Source organism: Euphorbia lathyris, chromosome 10, assembly GCF_963576675.1.
Source record: "Euphorbia lathyris chromosome 10, ddEupLath1.1, whole genome shotgun sequence".
Classification (NCBI taxonomy): domain Eukaryota; kingdom Viridiplantae; phylum Streptophyta; class Magnoliopsida; order Malpighiales; family Euphorbiaceae; genus Euphorbia; species Euphorbia lathyris.
The window spans coordinates 41431254-41449332 of NC_088919.1; the positions used below are offsets into that span (position 1 = coordinate 41431254).

Sequence of the window (18079 nt, forward strand, 5' to 3'; positions counted from 1 at the left end):
CTTTGTTGGGATTTTCTGTAGGCCAAAAATCAAGTCAGCTCATATCATGATAGACCAACAGTTTTCATCAATAATTGAGAGTTCTACACAATTGATGCTATCTGTGTCTGTTCCAAGGAGATAATCATTCAAATGTAACAAAGAAAAATCCTATCAAACAGTGAATGGGGAAGGAAGATTTGGTCAAAAAATAAATTGATGAAAACAGAACAACATTTCACTAGCTAAAAGACAAGAACAAATTGAAGAAGAAAAAAAAATGTCAGCCCGAAGATCCTCAAAACAGAGGATCAGCACTTGAAAATTAACTAGATGCAATAATTTCCTTTGCACATTCCAATTTCGTATAGAATTCTAGATTTTCACAGCAACCAAACAAAATTTTAAGCCTTGTGGTGCCGAAAGAAAACGTGAATGTCATGATCATATGCACAAAAGGGAAAAGAATCAATAGAAAGATATTAAACTAGTGAGGGAAATGCAATTGTAACCGTACAGAAAAATTCTCCCAATTTTTTTCCCAGCAACCAAACACATTTGCATTTATCTTACAGACAGACACAGACAAGCAATTTGGCTGATCACCCAGCGAAAATCTATGGTCATACTAGTAAAAAAAGGGATTTCTAGCTAAATTGTAATAGGTGCAGAAGAATTTGAGGCGTCTGGTCCTGCTCCATTTGACATACTGTTTTGACTTCATTATATGTTATCTTAGTTCTTACAAAGTTTTAAACTGTATACAACTAATTTTTCAAATCCCATTTCATTAAATAACAAAAATAAAATGATAATAATAACCATTTACCTTGTCGGCCGGCCGGAATGAACAAAAAAAAGCGAATGGTACGTACGGTGAACAAAGAGGGTATGGCAGCGGCGGCGGATACAAGAAGATGATATTTTTAGGGTGAAATGTGAAACGAGCACTACATAGGTCTTTATAAATAATTAAAAATTATACTAATAAGGAAATTCTAATTATATAATATTTATTTTTTTTTAATCCATTGTTTCTTAATTTAACGTAGTTGGTGATATTTTCATATTTCATAAATGTTTAGGGGTATTTTCTTTTAAGTTCTTAGTTGTTTTCAGCTGTTTTCGATTATGATTTTCGTGCTTTAGGTCAGTTTCATGTTTTCTCTACCTTATGACATGATTAGTTGTTTTTCAGGACTTTTTGGACGTCCTTGGAGCAGTTTGGGGCATCAAAGAACATCCGGGCATCAATCGTGCGAACGGGGAGCTGAATTCGGAGAGTTGTAACCTGGCCGCATGCTGTCTCGCCGAGACAACCCCCTGTCTCGCCAAGACAACTTTCTTCTCGGTGAGACAAGACGTGAGTGCCGCCTCTGCACAAGCAATTCCAGCCTCTGCAGATTTTATCCTCTACACAGAATTATATTGATACATTGGTCTCCACACCTCAATTGCAATCATGGAGGTTGACTGGTTTTTATGGTTTCCCTGAAAGAAACAGAAGGCGAGAATCATGGGATTTATTGAGATCTTTAAATTCCAATCAGAATCAAGTATAGTGCTGTATTGGAGATTTTAACGATCTTCTCTCACTTGATGACAAACGTGGAGGTAATTGGCATCCGAATTGGTTATTTGAAGGATTTCGCAATGCTGTTGCGGATTGTCAGCTATCAAGTTTGAATATGCATGGCCACCCATATACGTGGGAAGTAGGGAGAAACACGAATCGCTGGATTGAGGAGCGACTTGATCGGGCTTTAGTTAATCCGGCTTGGAAGGAACGATTTGCAGATTCAAAATTACACAATCTGATAACAGTAGCATCAGATCATTTAGCTCTATTTATTGAAATACGTACATGGATACCAATCAAAGGAACTAAACGTTTTCATTTTGAAAACGGTTGGTTATGTGAGCAGCATTGTGGCGAGGTAATTAAATCGACATGGGAAAGACTGGCCATGGAACTGCTGAATTACAGACCAAAATCAACGCCTGTCAGGAAGCGCTACAAACATGGAGTCAAAAACTGGCACTGAATTTCCGAACTGAGATTGACAGATGGCGACGTCAAATGGAATGGTACGGGGTAGTAGGGATCGGTATGGGGTTGAACAATACAGAATCGCATCAAAGGAATAATGATAGAGTGATTCAACTATTTATTTAAAATCTAATTTATATTTTATTTCAAATGTATAATAAAAGTTCAGGATATTTTGGACTATTATTTAACCCTTACATCCAACCTTATAAACATAAATTATATCTACAATATTTTTCTCGAATCAATACCTATAATATTTCATTATATTATAAACAACTCGTCCCATTTATAAGCAATCAATGAAATTTATACCAAAAGTAATACTCGATAATATTTATCTTTTATTTAGAAATTTTCTTTTAAAAGTCTAAATAATTTTTTTTGTTCCATAATATTTGACGTTCACGTACATTAATTAATTTTTTATCAAATATATTCCAATTTAAGTTGTTTTTTTATTTTAGAAATAGATACAAATTAATTAATGGATGCAATTAATACAAGAATGGAATAATCTTTTAGTTAATATTAATTATATTCCTTAATTCTTGTACCTTAACCTTGAAAGATAAATATTATGAAAAAAATTGAATAGTATTTGAAGGTTAAAATATTGATTTTGGCAAATAAAATGACTTGATTCACTATTTTTCTATAATTTAGTAGCATTCTGCTGAGTTAGGAGTCCAAAAATATTAGACTTGTAATCCGAACTCAATCCAAGCGACTACCTTGTTAAACAAAGACTCGATCACTATCCTCTGGGATGGAAAGCGGTCACTTTCAAAGTCGATGTTCGAATTTGATCACGAAGTTTAAGAACAACAAGTAGACTTTCTTTTGGAAAGGGATAACTGACTGAATAAGAAAAGTAGTTTTTTCTTCAAGGTTCGAGCAATCCATAAATATAGGATAAGATGTAAAAATACATCTAACATTTACAACCAGCAGTAGTTTTACTCCCATAGTTGGTAGTCAAGAGAAATTTTAACCCTAATGTTGATAAGTTGGGTCGATTTGAGAAATAATTCATCAAACTGTCATGAATTTTATCGTCTACACTTCACATGTACATTAATTTGTTACTCATTAGTAGTAGATCACAAACATATGATTAGATGTGAATATACCGTCTTTTATACAATTTGGAAAAAAAATTAAAATATTTTGCCGAATTTATAAATATTATTCTCCAATTCTATTATTAAATCATAAAAAATATGAAAACTTTTTTAAGAACCAACTGATATGCAATTGGTACATAATAATAATAAGAAATAAAATATCTATTTTTTTTTATAAGAATGTCTGAAATTGACCCAACATGCCAACGTTAATAGTAAAATTGCTATTGTCTGCCAACGTTAGAGGTAAAATTGCACAATTTCAAATGTTAGGAATAAAAAACTACTATTGACTGTAAATGTTAGGGGTATTTTTACACCTTATCCATAAATATATAAATCATGTAATTGTATGTCATAATAAGTATGCTTTTTTTTATCTCCATTAATATCCACTCATATTCCACGGCCTAATTTCAACCATTCCATTTGAAAACATAAATAATGACAATAAGAGATAAGATGCAAAAATACCTTACGTTTATGATCAGAGACAATTTTATCTTTAACATCTAAAATAATGCAATTTTATCTATAACATTAGTTAATAGTAATTTTATCTTTAACGTTCACAAGTTTGGTCAATTTGAAAAATTATTCATCAAACTATCTTCTCGGTCATGAATCTTGTCAACTACGTTTCACATGTACGTCATTTTATCACTCATTAATAACAGATCACAAACATATGATTAGACGTGAAATTGATTTTTTTAAAATAAATAAGAAAGATACTGTCTTTTGTACGAGTTGGACAAAAAAATTCAAATATTTCGCCGAATTTAATTTTCTTATGTGTTTTGATAACATCTGAAATTGATCCAATTTGCAAATATTAGAGGTAAAATTGCTATTGGATGCGAATATTAGGGTAAAATTGCTCCTAACTGTAACGTTATGCATATTTTTGCATCTTATCTCTAATAATGAGCATCTATAATGGTTCATACTCGCAACCACTTAATATATATGATACATCATTATACGACTTTTTTTATTATTTTAATAAAGTGCATTTTATTAAACTATTAACTCCAATGTTAAACTCTATAATCATAAGGGATCTACCAATCACAAGAGATCCATCCATTAATTAAACTCTATCAAATTATTTTGAAAATTAAAAATATATTATAAAAATAGTTAAAAGTTTAATAAATTATTCAACAGGTTGATAAATGCTCAATATATTAAATTCACTACGATAAAAAAGATTTGAATGAAGAAATATAATGTGGTTCATTATACTCCACCGAAGATGTTGCAATGATAACCGTTCTCTTTTTATTTGTCTTACAATAACTAGTTATTTAAAGTCTAATTTGTATTTTATTTTAAATGTATAATAAAAGGCGGGGATATTACAGACTATTGTTTAACCTTCACATCTAACCTTCTAAATATAAATTATATCTACAATATTTTTTTTAACTAATACCTACAATATTTCATTATACTATAAACAATTTGCTAAAGTATAAAAAAGCTAAGTCTGTTATACATAAATTAATCACAAAAAAAATGTGTATAATATTTATGGAGAAATTCAAAGTTCGTCTCTGAAAATATAATACATTAGGGAAACTCCAACCCTCACTAAATGAGGGTTGGAATTGCTAAAATGGCGGTGGTTGGCACTCCAACCACCGCCAAATCTCCACGCCAATGAGGCATGGAGTGCCAACTTCAACCATTTTTGGTTGAAGTTGGCTGTTCCACCAAATGGTGGAACAACTATTTTTTTTTTGTTGAATATGTAATTTTTATGTTTTGATAAAAATTAGTATTATTTTGTTTTTCTCAATTGTTAATTTAGGTTAATTTTTCAATTTTTTTAGTTAAATGTTATTAAAAATTGTAGGGTTAAGGTACAAAAATACTCCTAACGTAAAAACAATTTGATTTGGGTCATGAGTAATTTTACCCCTAATGTTTAAAATGTTGCAATTTTATCCCTAATGTTTGTAGCCAAGAGCAATTTTACCCCTAACGTCAATAATTTGGGACTAAATTATTTCTCAAATTGACCAAAATCATCAACGTTATGTGTAAAATTGGTCGTGGCTACTCACAAGATATGAAGAATCATAGATGAAGAGAACATGAAAGGAGAATTCATTAATGGAGAATGAGAAAGAATTGTACGATTACAGAATCGAAGGAAGAAGAAGACGACTTACTTAATCCAACGAATCAGTTGCGTTTATATAGTCATAATTGCAACTGATTTTGTAACTAACTGAATTGAAGTAGTTTACATAAAAGCCCCTGCCTATTCTATGATTTACAATGTTATACTTTACATCCCCCCTCAAGCTGAGAATTGTGAATGTCTAAGATTCCCAGGCGCTGTAGGAAAGAATGAAACGCAGGTCTGTGGAGAGGCTTGGTGAAGCAATCTGCTAATTGATCTGCTGATGCAACTGGGAGCAAGTGAACAATTCCAGCTTGGACTTTGTGTTTAACCAGGTGACAATCTATTTCTATGTGTTTGGTCCTTTCATGAAACACATTATTTTTGGCTATATGCATTGCAGAGATGTTGTCACAAAAAAGGAGAGTTGATTGAGGATGTGGGATATGTAAATCTTGAAGAAGAAATAATAACCATTGCAACTCACATGTGGTAGATGCCATGGCCCTGTACTCACTTTCAGTAGAAGATCTGCTTATGGTGTTTTGCTTCTTAGATTTCCAAGATATGAGGGAATCACCTAGGAAGATGTTGTATCCAGTGATAGATCTTCTTGTCTCTTTGCAGTTGGCCCAATCACTGTCAGTAAAGCCTTTGAGTTGGATGGAAGATGTTGCAGAGAAAAATATGCCTTGAGCTGGATGCAGTTTAAGATACCTTAAGATTCTATGGGCTGCATTCAAGTGCTTATCTGTTGGTTGATGAAGATGTTGGGACAATTGTTGGACTGCAAATGCAATGTTAGGCCTTGTATTAGTCAAGTAGAGAAGCTTGCCTATAAGTTGCCTATAAGATGTGATGTCTTCTAATGGGGTGCCTGAAGTAGATAGATCCTCCTGAATGTTGTATGGAGTGTTACAAGGTTTGGATTCAAGGAAACCATAAGCAGCTAGAAGATCAAGGGTGTATTTTCTTTGATACAACAAGATGCCTGATGCATTTCTGGATATTTCAAGACCTAGGATAAACTTCAAGGTGCCGAGGTCTTTGATTGTGAAGGTGGCATGAAGATAATCTTTAACTTGCTGAATTGAAGTGGTGTCGCTACTGGCTAAGATGATATCATCAACGTAAACTGCAAGAGCTATAAAGCTGTCTGGTGTTGATTTTGTGAACAAAGAAGGATCTGAAGTTGCTTGAGTAAAGCCAAATTTGATGAGAGAGGAGGTGAGTTTGCTGTTCCACTGTCTGCTGGCTTGCTTAAGCCCATACATGGATTTATTCAGTCTGCAAGCTGGGTTAGGAATGTTGGTCTTCATTCCTGGTGGTAAGTCCATGTATATTTCTTCCTGTAGGTCTCCATGCAGGAAGGCATTGTTGATATCAAGTTGTTCCAGTTTCCAATTATAGATGGCTGCTAGAGCTAAAAGCACTCTTATGGTTGTAATTTTTGCGACTGGAGAAAAAGTTTCTAGATAGTCAACGTCGTTAGTTTGAGTGTAGCCATTGGCTACGAGCCTTGCTTTGTGTCTCTCTATGGTGCCATCACTGTGCAACTTGGTTTTGAATGTGTATCTGCACCCTATCTTTGTTTTACCAGGAGGAAGAGAGCATATCTCCCATGTCTCATTCTTATTCAAGGCTTCAAGTTCTGTTTGAATGGCTTGTTCCCATTCAGGATGACCACATGCCTCCTTATAGTTCTTTGGTTCCTGTGTGGAATGTAAAGAAAAGGAAAAATTCTGCTGCTTGGCAGACAAGTTAGAATATGATAAAACATTATTGATGGGATGAACAACTCCTGTAGTACATGGTAAGGACTTGTGTGAATCCAATAATGCACAATGATATTGTTGCAGGTAAGCAGGTTGTTTGGTGATCCTTTGAGATCTCCTAACAGAATGATCATTGTCATCAACTTGGTCCAAATTTTGATGTGAGGACTCATTGGATTGTTGTGAAACATGAGAAGTATTAGATATGGTAATGTCTTCAATATCAGCAGGATTGGAGTATGGAAACACAGTTTCATAAAAAATGACATTCCTGGAAACTATAATTTCAAAATTGTGAAGTAAAAGAACCCTGTAACCCTTCTGACCACTATGAAACCCTAGAAATATACCTTTCATAGCTCTTGTGTCAAACTTGGTCCTATCTCTTAATAAACTATTAGCAAAACATAAAGAACCAAAGGGTTTTAAGACAGAATAGTCTGGTTCATGATCAAAGAGGGTCTGATATGGGGTTTTAGAATCCAGAACAGGAGTAGGAAGTCTATTGATAAGATAAATAGCATGGCCTATAAAGAATGTCCAATATTGACTAGGTAAACTACTCTGGAATTTCAGGGACCTGGCCACATTAAGGATATGCTGGTGTTTTCTCTCCACCAGACCATTTTGTTGAGGTGTCTCAACACAAGATGTCTGATGAAGAATACCCTTTTCCTGATAAAAAGTAGTGAGTTTAAACTCAGGACCATTATCAGTCCTAATGACCTTAATGTGCTTATCAAACTGAGTAGAAACCATGATAACAAAACTCTTAACCATATCAGAAACATTAGATTTATGTTTGAGCATTATACCCCATGTGAATCTGCTAAAATCATCAACAATGGTAAGAAAGTATCTTTCTCCATTCACAGAAGTAGAAGTGGGACCCCAAATGTCCATGTGAACAAGGTCAAAACATGCTTTAGACTTAGTAACTGAAATAGGAAATGATAACTTTTTCTGTTTTGCAAAATGGCATATGTCACACACAAAATCTGTAGGTACAGCTATATCAGGAAACTGTTTATTCAAGATTTGCATACAAGTATTAGAAAGATGTCCTAAACGAAAGTGCCACAATTCTTCTTTATTACAATGAGTTATTGAATTGATTGAAAGATTAAAGGCTGGTTCAACTAGTTGATACAATCCTTGTTGCACTCTAGCTAAACCAATCCTCTTCTTGTTCTTCATGTCCTGAATAACACATTCATGAGCAGAAAATAACAAATCATAATGCATATTCGACGTTAATTTTGTCACAGAAATAAGATTATAAGTGAATTCAGGGACATCTAGAACATCAGTAAGGATAAACTCAGGACTAAAATGGATATCCCCAATATGAGTAGCCTTAATTTGGCATTTGTTAGGCAATATCACAACCCAATTAGACACAGGTTTATAAGTGCTGAAATAATCTAAACTACATGTCACATGTGTGCTTGCACCAGTGTCAAGCAACCAAATATTATGTAAAGATAGATAATTGAATTGTGTACCTGTCTGAGATGGCACAGCTGCACAAGTAACAGACTGTGTTATCGTCATAATTTATAGCATTTTTAGTATTTAATTACTAGCTATTTTGTACCATTTTAATAAATTTTAATGATGGTTTTTGTATTTTTCTTCATTTTATGTATCTAAGCCACTTTATGTGTTTTCTAGGCATTTTCGCAAGGTTTTCGGTACAAATAACCAAGTCGGGGCTTAAGGCGGCAGCTCGGGAGTAAAAGAGACAAGAAAAGAGGATCTTTAGTGACACCCAGCGTGCATTTCGTCGCGGATATGTGCTGCAAGATAAGAGTCTAATTGTTCACACTAGGACAGATTTGACACATTTTCGTATTTTCAACTTTTCTCCCTCATACGGACTCGGATTGAGGCGATTCAAAATGCGTTGGAAAGCTAAGAGAAAGATGAACAAATGTTTAATAATAATCATCTCTAAATTCGAAGTGCATCAGGCCCAGAAAATTATCCAAAGTTGATGAATATGTTGAAGCCTAAGATTCCTTTGACATTTCAACTCCTAAATTATTAAAATCTTCCCTCCATGCTCTCTTAAATGCTAAATTCAGATGATAAGGAGTGGGAGGCCATAAGGATGACTTGGTCTTTGGAATTTTGTGTACCATTTTACTATAAAAGGAGGCCTTGGGTGCCATTTGAAGACACACCAAGCTTAGGCTTAATTCTTCCCTCTATAATGTTATTTTGTTGATTCTTATCCTTAAGAATTAGTTGTTTGTGTTGTTCTTATTGTTGTTAGAGTGTTATTTGTGCAAAAGTTCATCTAATAAAAGTAAGTTTCAAGTTACCGAAGAAGTTCGTTCGGTAATCGTCACTACGGTTTCTTCTAAACGTTAATCTCTTTTATTAATATGAACACTATTATCTATCTTTCTAAAATGTGTTTTAATCTAATGATGGGCTAAACCCCTCTTAACTAAGGCTAAAAGTGGATCTTAACCTTAATTATGTGGTAATTACGTTTAACCTATTTAAGTTATCTTTATCCTTTTGGAGAACTAACTTATGATTCTTAATGCTTGTAGGAGATGGGCCAACTCTCTACTTGGATATAATTAATCGTTTATATTGACCGTGATTAAATTGATTAATCGAAATTCATAAGTTGGACCTAATGACCATTTAGTGTGGCTTGTTAGTTTTCCAAGGTTTTTCATGAATCTTATTACAAATCTTTAATTTATTACTTGAGCCGGACCAAGGGAAAGTAATAAATCGAAGGTTTGGAAATAAGAAAACTTAATGCTTCTTTGGATTAATTACTTGAGCAGGACCAAGGGAAAGTAATTAATCGAAAGTTTAGAACTAATTACTCGAGCGGTTTTTCTTGAATCTTAGGTAATCACTTTAGCCGGACCAAGGTAAAGTAGGTTAAAAAGGTTTAGATTTAATCTTGTTACAAATCTTAGATTTATTACTTGAGCCAGACCAAGGGAAAGTAATAAATCGAAGGTTTGGAACTAAGAAAACTTAATGCTTCTCTTGATTAATTACTTGAGCCGGACCAAGGGAAAGTAATTAGTCGAGAGTTTAGAACCGATCTCGAGAACTATTAGTTAATAAGAAAAATCGCCATCTTAAAAAGGATAAACAACTTAAAAGGGGTTAAGTGTTTTACCAAGCAAAGAGGTTAAGTGAAGCTAGAAGCCTTAGTTTCTTTTATTATAAGTAATCTCTCACTTAATTTGTGTAATTTTTATTTCACTTCTTGCTTAAGTCTTAGCTTGGTTGTCCAACAAACTCTACATTTCGGTTGTTTAAATAATAGATAGTAAGCAAAGAGATTAGTACTTATAATCACCATCCTCGTGGGAACGATACTCTACTTTCACTTTATTACTTGATACACGACTAAGGTACACTTGCCTTCACATGCACGTATACGTAAAACGCGCATCAGACTGCATAGTGCAAGAATTTACAGAGTTATTGTTGAGAAACTTGGTATTGTTAAACATTTGAGCAAGTTGTTGCAACTGTTCTGATGTGAAGGCAGAATTACTAGAGGACCCTTGAGGCGCACTTTGAGTTGAATGATTAACACCAACCTCAGTCATATCAACGTCTTCACCAGAATCAACAAAATTTACATTAGCCCTTCGAAAATTACTAGAATTATGACCTTTCTTCTTAAAACCAGGCGGATAACCGTGCTTCTTGTAGCATGTGTCCACAGTATGTCCACCAATGTACCCACAATGGGTACACACAGTATTCTTGTTGGAGCCCCCTATAAATTTCTTGGTAATTGCATTAGATTGAGAATTATGAGATAATGCAACCAAATCTTGTTGAACTAAAGGTGGTCCTGTAACCAAGAACTGGCGTTTATGTTGTAATACCATGGAAAATACCTTGTTAGAAGCAGGAATGGGATCCATGATCATTACTTGGCTTTTTACAGTAGAAAAAGCCTCATTAAGTCCTTTCAAGAAACAAATCACAAGGTCTGCTTCGATTTTCCTGGCTCCTTGATGCGCATTGTAAATCTCACCCTGAAGATCTGCTAAACGAAAAGCATCACCCTGTGAAAACCTTTCTCGAAGATTATCCCAAACTAACTTGGCTGATTCTTGACCTATGATCCCGTGCGCAATATTGGGCGAAACCGAGTGAACGAACCAAGATAAGATGAGGTTATTGCATCTTTTCCATAAAGAATACAAAGACTCTGTAGAATTAGGCTTATCTATGGTTCCATCAATGAAATCCAACTTGTTCTTGGATAAAAGAGCCATTTTCATGCTCCTCAACCATGTGTGATAATTCGATGCAGTGAGCACTGGAGACACCAGAACAAGTGAAGGATTCTCCTTTGGATGTATATAATACGGACTAGTCTCTGTAATTCGTTGCGCCATTGATGAATTTTCACAAGAAAATTGGGATCGAGAGAAATAGAAAGAAGAATCGACTGAAATTTCAATAATGAAATCGAATCTCACAAGAGATAAAAAAATCTAGATGCGGAAAATTAAATGCTCTGATACCATCACAAGATATGAAGAATCATAGATGAAGAGAACATGAAAAGAGAATTCATTAATGGAGAATGAGAAAGAATTGTACGATTACAGAATCGAAGGAAGAAGAAGACGACTTACTTAATCCAACGAATCAGTTGCGTTTATATAGTCATAATTGCAACTGATTTTGTAACTAACTGAATTGAAGTAGTTTACATAAAAGCCCGTACCTATTCTATGATTTACAATATTATACTTTACAGCTACAAACTTTAGAGGTAAAATTGCTCGTGGCTACAAACTTTAGGGGTAAATAATAATAAAATATTAATAAAAGTGTTAGGTAGAATGGAATAAAGTAGAGAATATTCTTTTTGATGTAATAAATGGTGTAGTGGATTGGAGAAAAAATAGGATTTGATGTATAGAAAATAGAGATAAAAATAGCGTAATGGGTTGGAGATGGCTTTAGTGGGGAGAATAGAAATTCTCCACAAAAATATAAGATGTAGTGGGGAGTTTAAAAATTCCCCATTAAAAAAATACTTATCTTAATTAATATTTTTTTTAAGAATGACTGTTTACTATATTATTATTATAAATTTAAAATAATTAGTAAATATTATTATTATATTAAAATATTATATATAGATAGAAATTTAAAAAATAAATATTTTACTATAATTTATTTTAAGAGTTATACCCAAATTTACAATAATTAATTTTATTATATATATCATTTGAAATTACAGAATTATTTATAATTTTAATTTTATTAATAATTTCAAATTTTGCGAACTATTTAATTTAATTTAATTTAGTTATTAGTTAACAGTAAAAATATTCTTTTAATGATTCAAAAAAAAATATTCTTTTAATAACATTTGAAGTTGATCCAACTTATCAACATTATGGGTAAAATTGCACAATTTTAGACGTTATGACTAAAATTTCTCATAAGTGTATACCTTATCCCCCAAAAAAAGTATAAATTATTTTATAATTAAAAACAACGTTAATAAAAAATAGTTGAATCATATTTAACATTTACACCTGCGCTTCTTTTATCAAAATTTTAGCTTGTTTTAAAAATAAAATGTATTTCATCAAAAAAAACAAAAATGTAAATGCATTAAAATGTAATTTTTTAGTGTAATATAAAAATAAAATTTCATAAAAAAAAATAAAAAATAACTTAATATTTCAATGTTAAATACATTTCTCCTTTTCTCTCCCGTGTTCTTTTTACCGCTTGTTTTTCTATTTTTCCATTTTCATTGGGTGTTGTTAAACCCAGCCCCAAATTCCCACACAGGGCTAACGAAAATGCCCTTTCATGGGTTTTGGGTGGGGGAAAAGCTATTTTTTTGCTCTCCCGACACACGGGCGTGTGGCTATCACGCCTCACCACGTGGTCGGACGTGATAGACACACGCCTCACCGCCTGGTCGGGCGTGATAGCCAACTGCCCGACCTTACAGTAGGGCGTGGGGCTATCACGTCCGACCACGTGGTCGGACGTGATAACCACACGCCCGCGTGTCGGGAGAGCAAAAAAAATAGCTTCCCCCCCCCCCCCCCCCCGCAAATAGGCCGTTAAACCCGTAACTACATAATTGTACTTAAAACCTAAAAAAACGATACAATTTAGTCCTAAAATCAGTAAAAATAATATAAGTTAATTAATAAATATTATTAATCACAACATATAAAACTAATATAATCTAGTCCAATCCTCTCTCCTTTCAGCGTATAGATTCTCCAAGTGATGAACACTCGGATGACGATATAAACGCCATTGGGTGGCAATGGGAGGCACTGGAAACGTAGGATGTAAATGAAGACGTATGTAGTGATGATAACTCCCCAAATGACAAATCACAATCTCTTGCTCTGGTGGTCCTCCATCGTCCGAACGCATCGGCTGTATAATGCAACATCCTAACTGTTGTGTAGTAAAGAGGAATATTACTGCGTTCAATACAGATGCAGCAGCATATAAGTCATCCGGACTCACCATCCAGTGGGACTCACCACAACTCGCTCCTGCCCATTTAATACGTGTTAGGGCAGCATCAAATTCGTTCCCGTATACTGGCGCATACAAATCACGGTTTACTCGCATCTCAATCTCTATGAGCACTCTCATCAATTTCCACTCATCTTGGTTATAGGTGATGACATTGGCTAAAACACGAAATCCACAGTTACCATCTGCTACAACACCATGGAATTCAGTAATAAATGGTACGATGAGACCTTGAACCCGATGTAAATGCTGGTAACCGGCGATATCTGCATAAAATCCGACTGAAAATATTAATATATGAAATTAATCAACAAAAATATATTTACTTTAACTTCAACATATATATTAATAAAATAAAATATACCAGGCATCTGGCTGTTATGCACAGATGAGGATGAGGAACGGCCTCGACTACGACTACTCCTCGAACCTGATGACCGTGCTCGACCTCATTGACTGTACTCCCATGCACTCAGATTTCGTTTCGTTGATGAATTTCCCTTTGGTCTACCCCTAACAGTGTCTCTGACCTCAGGTTCTTTAAAGCCACTCTGTTCCGGGTTTATCTGATCATGAATGTACATCGATATGCTACGAACCATTGAAGGATCTAATTTTTCAACCTTTTCCACAAGAGATTGAAAAAATCGATGATCCTCAGCCCTGACGATATACAGTCAGCTGATGACAGTGCTGTCCTCTATCTCCAGTAATCTCGTTCACCACCCAACCGCCCAATTCAGCCATTTCCACAACCTTTATCTGGAATTTGCAACCACAGTACTTTGTTTTTGTATTCTTCCGTAGTACAACATCCATATCCATATCCTTTTTCCTTTTATAATTCTTAACACCACGAGCAAATTTAACCAATATCCACTTTGACTTGCCCCCCGTCTTGTGCAACGCTGTGGTTAACTCGAACCCGATCCCAATTGCCGTCTGTTTTGCCCAGTTAATAGCTTCATGATATGTTTGAAATGTTTGTTTGGGAAAAAACTGCGAATTGTAATCTATGCCGTTTCCGTGAAATTCTTCCCACGAAACATCCTGTAAATGATAAATAACGAACATTACATTAAAAAACATGACATTTCTACAGTGTTTCGGTGTCTAACCCCGAAAAACAGCCACAAACACACTCGGACGTGTGAGCATCACGCCCCACCTTGTGGTGGGGCCTATGAACATCACGCCTCACCACGTGGTGGAGCGTATGGCTATCACGCATCATCACATGGTGTGGCGTGATACTCATACGCCCCACCACGTGGTGAGGCGTGATGTTTATACGCCCGCGTGTCGAACCAGCAAAATTTTTTGAAAATCAAAGTACAGAAATCAAAGGAAGTTCAATCTGAAAAATACCTCGACTTCAGACACAGCATCACTCTCGTGTCTTCCCGGTGATAACGGATTGTCTTCCATCAAACGTGTCGTCTTTGATTCGGATCAAAATGTATTTGGGAGACTTTGAGAGAGTTTGGGAGGGATTGGGAATTTTCAGTTTTTGGGAAAAGGGCGGTTACATCTTTTTCCGGGGCTGGAAGTGTGAATTTAGGGGTGGGTTTAGTAACCCACTTTTCATTTCCCGCTTGAGTTTATACCTTCCCCCTTTCTACTTGCCCTCTCCTCTGCGTTTCAATTTGTCCAACAAAACCCTAAAATCCCCATTCACATTCTCTTCTCAGATGACCCATCTGCCTCGGCTACACCATCGTCACCGCCACTTCCGTTCATCAGCTCCCTCCTCCTTGTTGGCTAGCCCCCTCTCCTTTTGCTGTTTTTGAAGCTTCACGGAACGCAATCACAACGGTAGTCACTCATCGGCCTTTATTGAAGCCATTAGCCATTTGAAGCACGACCCATCCTCTCTCCGTTAAGATAACCGAGTCAATTCCACTTATGTAAGTGTGAATCCTAATTTTATGGAATTGAAATGAGATTTTGACATGAAATATGGAATTCTGGATGATTGAGTAAACATATGCCTAAGAAACATTTGATGTAACTTTGATTTGTGTCTTCCTCTACTCTACAGTCAGTCTCTAACCCGGAAGGAAATCACATTTTTCAGTTCTGTCAATACACTAACCATGTCCCTTGAAGTTCGAAACTTTGAATGCTTGGTAGATTGATAGCCTTAAATGACTGAATGCAACTATTCAAGACAGTGAAAAGGCACTAGATTGCTAATTTAAAAATCCACCTACCATTGATTAGATAACTTGTAGTATATAATGTCATTGAAACAATGTTGTTTTAAATCTTGAAAAGCCTCTCATAATTGACTATAGAAGCAATTACATAGTAGTAAGTTTACTCATTTTCTGTAATTGAAGGATGATGCCATGGTTTGGAGCAGCTATCTTTTAATTTGTTTGTCGTTGTTCATGAATCTGTTGTAAACTTGTAGCTTAGTTGGCATTTTTTTTATTTAAAGTTTCAAAATGGTTATTTGGTATTTTGTATTTTATGTTTAAAGTTTCAATGTGGTAAAAAGATACCACATAGATAAACTTGAGCGATTTATTAGTTGGCTGCCAACATTTTTTATACTGCACTACACGTCAATTTTAATCAATGGCAACATATGGTGCTAAAAGTTTTGCAATGAGGCAGAGCATCTTGAGAATTTTCTTGTTTTTGCACGTCCTGAAGGGTACTGTTCAAACTGCTTCTTATATTTGAATATTCTATCTTGTTTTTCTTATATAAGTTGTGATGATGAGCAATGCACCAGTCATCTGTTTTTGTATTTTCTCTTTTCCTGCCCTGTTTTCTCCAATTTTGTTTTCGTTGACAATGCAATGTAGTTGAAAATGAGAACTAATATTTTATGTTAACTTATTTAGGCAGTCCGATAAAGTTTATATGCTAATTGGAGAAGTGCTGAAGAAGTTGGCTTCAGTGGCAACATCACATTGGAAGTTCTTTACATCTGAACTTTCAGTATTAGCTCATAGTTTAAGCAATTTAACTGTCAGTGAACTTGTCACCTTGAGGAATACACACATGTTGGGTCTCAGTTCTGGATCCATTGCTGGTGCTGCTCGACTTCAGGTTCTACAGGCACTCAACTCACGTAACTCTTCTAGTGTTGATGAGAATCTGGCAGCTAGAAGGTGATGAATAACAAGAGGAGCAAATCATTATGTGGAACTTAAATGTTGCACTTGAGCCAACTGAGATTAACGACAACGAAACAAGAAGAGAGAAATTGGGCAAACAAAGAATTTCAGAGTTAGAACAACTGTTGGCTATGGATTGGGCAAACACAGAATTTCAGAGTTAGAACAAGGAACATCGAAATGATGGAGTTAAATGTGGATCCGGTAAGATCTTTGCAGCATTTGGATTCTCTTTCCATAAAATGATGCTCTCAAAACCCTTCTCTCTTGTATTTATTTCTTTTCTAATATTGAATTTATCAAGTTCAGGTGAAACATGATTTGCTGAATGTGAAGAAAAAGAAATAGAAATTATTAAGAGTAGAAAGTTCAAATATGCCGACGCTACCTGTTAGACGAGGTGCCGCGGCCTAATCTCCCGGGCGGACCGGGGGGTGGACACCTCATGGCGACGTAAGCGGTGATTGACGCCGAAAGCAACCAATCGTGGAATCAAGCTGCTCGGCAGGACCGGAGCTCGGAGTATGGAAGAGTCGCCACCCACGAATGGGAAAATGAACACCGATCCCTTGCGGGAGACCGGTGAGGGTTCGGGAAACTTAGGTACGAGCCGAGAAGGCTAGCTCCTTTCCGGAGAAAGGCTACTAGGCACCCCGATATCGCCCGGTTATGAACCACCGGCCTCCTACTCAGCGTGTTAGGCGATAACGGACTAATCGCATATTTCTTTAAGTTTAAAATTCATTTGAAACCTTTTCTTTCTCGTTTTGAAAACCATTTTGAGCATATGTTATTGAAAGCCATTTTGGTAAAGAATCACCCATTTTGCGTAAATTTAAAGTATACAGGAGAGAGAGGGGGAGAAGAGAGAATTGATTTATTCACAGTGTGATTTTATGCTTTAGACTATACACTAACTCTAAGCTAATCTCACTCCCCGAAAAAACGAGTTTATTTACATGGTTCGTGCATTAATCGCCGTTGGAACGATTTAGGTACGTTTCAAAACCCCGTTAATTTACATGGCGTTCACTCGAACCGTCGTTGGAACGACTCGAGCGTTTGAAAATGTTGAGATAAAAGCTTTTAACAAGAAAACGTGATTAAACATACAAGTCAATTTATTTTGTACAAAACCATTTAATTAGGAAAACAATTCAAAAACTCTATTATTAAAAACAATTTTAAGAAACGGTTTTAATTACAAGGTTCGCTTAATCCGTCGTTGGAACGAATTAAGGTTTTAAGACATGATATTTTGGAAACGATTTAAAGATATCAAGAAAACGTTATTTACACTTTAGGAACATCTAGAAAAGCTTTAATTTAAACCAACAAATTAAACTCTC

The 18079-nt window shown here is 35.1% G+C and overlaps 1 long non-coding RNA gene across 1 annotated transcript; it reads left to right on the top strand.

Annotated features, from left to right (window-relative positions):
- Nucleotides 1–15204: 15204 nt before the first annotated feature.
- Nucleotides 15205–17568, top strand: LOC136209493 (uncharacterized). Its single transcript, XR_010677555.1, has 3 exons — nucleotides 15205–15506; nucleotides 16455–16934; nucleotides 17040–17568. It is a non-coding gene; the product is annotated as an uncharacterized lncRNA (long non-coding RNA).
- The last annotated feature ends 511 nt before the right edge of the window (nucleotides 17569–18079 follow it).